The sequence below is a fragment of the Pinus tabuliformis genome, chromosome X, assembly GCF_031772625.1.
Source record: "Pinus tabuliformis cultivar Carrire ecotype Pingquan chromosome X, CPIR1, whole genome shotgun sequence".
Classification (NCBI taxonomy): domain Eukaryota; kingdom Viridiplantae; phylum Streptophyta; class Pinopsida; order Pinales; family Pinaceae; genus Pinus; species Pinus tabuliformis.
Window position 1 is genome coordinate 1,494,514,239 of NC_142308.1, and position 2,922 is coordinate 1,494,517,160.

The window sequence follows — 2,922 nt, forward strand, 5'->3', positions numbered from 1 at the left end:
TTGGCGAGTTGGTACTTCTTTTTCAGTCGTTCAATCATCGCGACATCGTTACCCTTATCAGTGATCTCCTGAGGGTCTCTCCCATCGCAGGGTAGGTGCGAAACCCGATGAACCAGTTCCGCTGTGATACGAACGGGTTTACCAACCCATAATATATCCTCATGGATTAAACAGAGCAACTGCTTTATGACCAACATGGTGATAGGGGGCCAGAGAAAGTGAGGAATTGACAAGAGACCGAGTAACCCAACTTTCTCCACCTCTTGTAGCCACGCCTTTGGCTGCAGGGTTGTCACCGTTCCTTCTATCTTCCGGTCCATTAGTTCGTCCATCGCCAGATGGGGAAACTTTACTATATCTGCAAGGTCCCAATCTTCGAACTTCATTGTCGCAACACGGCCAACCACCGAGTTTTCCACTGGCACACCCTTTGGTAGCGACGGGGTGACGATTACAGAGTCGACTTCATCTAGATTTGCAGGTACTTTGGCCTTCCCTTTGCTTGGTGGCACATACTTGGGCCGCCGTACTGGCTGTATGGGGTCTTCTTCAGGGAGGACTTCTTCGATGTATGTGGGTGGACCCTCATCTTCATCCTCGCTTTCAATTATCATAGTTTTAGCCTTCTCCTCCATCGTGAATTTTCCAGACGGTAGGTGTCGAGGCGACCTTCTTACTGGGTCTGGGCTCTGAGGATCCTTCTTGGTTCGTGGCGTCTGAGGAGATTTGGGGAGCTTGGTGGTCTGTGGCGTGGCTGTCTGTGGTAGGATCTTGTGCCTTCAGAATTGCGTCTTGGTAATATTTGGGCAATGCCTGAAACCATGGACTATTTTTGAATTGCTTGTCATTCATCATGCTGTTGACGCTGGGCGGTTTTCTTGCAGAGTGGGAAGACGTGGTGGCGTGACCCCGACCCTGATTATATATGATTCGACATTCCAAGTTGGCTGCTTTCCCTTTCAGTAGTTCATAAATGCGATTTCGGTGGTTATTCCTCTGCCTTAATTGCCCGCTGCCAGCTTTGTAGTGCTTTAAATGGGTCATTATTTCATGAACAGTACCTGCAATGGTCGCTTTCCATCTTTCCTTCGCGGCAGCGAATCCCCAAGGATGCAGACGCGGTTTTTGTATGTATGTGATGGTTCTATCGTGCGGCTTCTCAGCAGCCTGGTTTATTATCCCGCGCCCTCTTTCAACTGCATGGGGTGTTGGGGCTGGGTCTTTGACGGATAGTTAGGTGGGCGAACCCCTAGTACGGGTCTTCCGTTTCCCGACTAGCCCGGGTCGCGAGCACCCTATACGTTCCTTCGATCCTACTACTAAATTATGGTGCGCACATCCCTGTTCTTCTGGGTGCAGTCACAACGACACTAGCGGGGTTAATGCTTGTAACAGGGTAGGAGAGCCAACCACGTCAGTTTCCTTTGGTAATTCCTTTCTGTAATCTAGGTAGGAAACTTCTAACTGTAATTCTGCAATTGCTTTGTCCAGCTTCCTATTTCGTGCATGGAGTTGGGCCCCAGTTTCTTCTAACTTATCAAGTCATATTTTCCCATGCAGAATGGTTGCCCAAAGCTGCTGAACTCTATCGTGGACGTTGTCACTGGTGGAGTGAGCTGTACCAGTAGTGGTTAGTCTGGCTGTAGAGAGATGGTCCCTCCCGGCGTTGTGACCCGGTGCTCCGTGTAGGTCTGGTTGGGTTGTCAGTCATTCAATGTGCATCCGTATTTTTCGAACTACCGCTTTATGCCATCATGGCCACCATGTACGTCCTCTAATCCAGACTTGAAATCGCTGCCTATCCCCCAGCTTTTGCGATTCCTCCCCATGTGCGCACAACCTGTCTTTTGACACACTGGGCTGCTCCCGTATTTCACATAACATACTGGGAGGGCCGAGCTGCGCTTCGACGGTCGTGCCATTCTCCTTTGGTCGTGGTCTTTCTTCTGTCGTTACGCGCTGTACCGACCGAGTCACCATATTGCAGTTGAGTGTCATAACTGCCTGCAGTCAATTCTGCCATCGCTCTGCCTCCTCCTCGAAATCCACGGTGTGGATACTATCACATTCCCATGAGGGTCTTCTATTATCGATGGACTGCATTTGATCTGAGCCTTGTGTTGTTATCTGATAAATGCAATCCAGTTCGTCGTCACTTCCTTTGTCACGTATGGGTTCAATATAGCATTCCCCTTCCACTGGGTCCAACGGAACTACTACCCGTAGTGACTTCTTTTCGAATGTCATCTTGCGTCTTTTCAAGTTAATGATCCCTTTCATGTCTGTGGCCCAATCAATTCTGAGCAGTGTAGGGTAAGGATTGTTGTCATCCACAATCTCTATGACTTTGAAATTGGTCTGGGTACTCACACCGTCGATATCCACTGTCACTCCTTGCAATTGGCCCATTGGTAAGATCTTTTGTTGGTTGGCCATTCGTAATTGAATCAGGGACCATTGCAGTGCGGGCTTGCCCATATGCTCCCAGGTTTGTTTAGGCAATATGTTTGCATCTGAGCCTAAATCCAGGATGACTTGATCCATTTCATAGTCACCAATTTGCGCTATCAGTCTCATCTCTCATCCAATGTGCATAGCGTGTCTTCCTATCTTCTGGATGACCTGGAGTTCACTAGATCCGGCGCACCTGGTGATCAGCTCTTGCAATCCTTGCACAACGTTACGGTCATGCAACAACTTCATGTAGGTTTCAAGAAAGGTAGTGATCATGGAGGAGTCCACTCCTGACTCCATTCGATCCCTCCTACCTGGGGTAGATGCTTTCGCGAAGCTCTGTTGAGCTTCTTTTGACCCCATCTTCCCCTGTTCCAGCTCAGTGTTATGTTCATGCATAGGTGTGTCACACCTTTTCCCACCTTCATTCCCTCCTATAGTTGTGCCACTTCTTAGTACCATATTTAT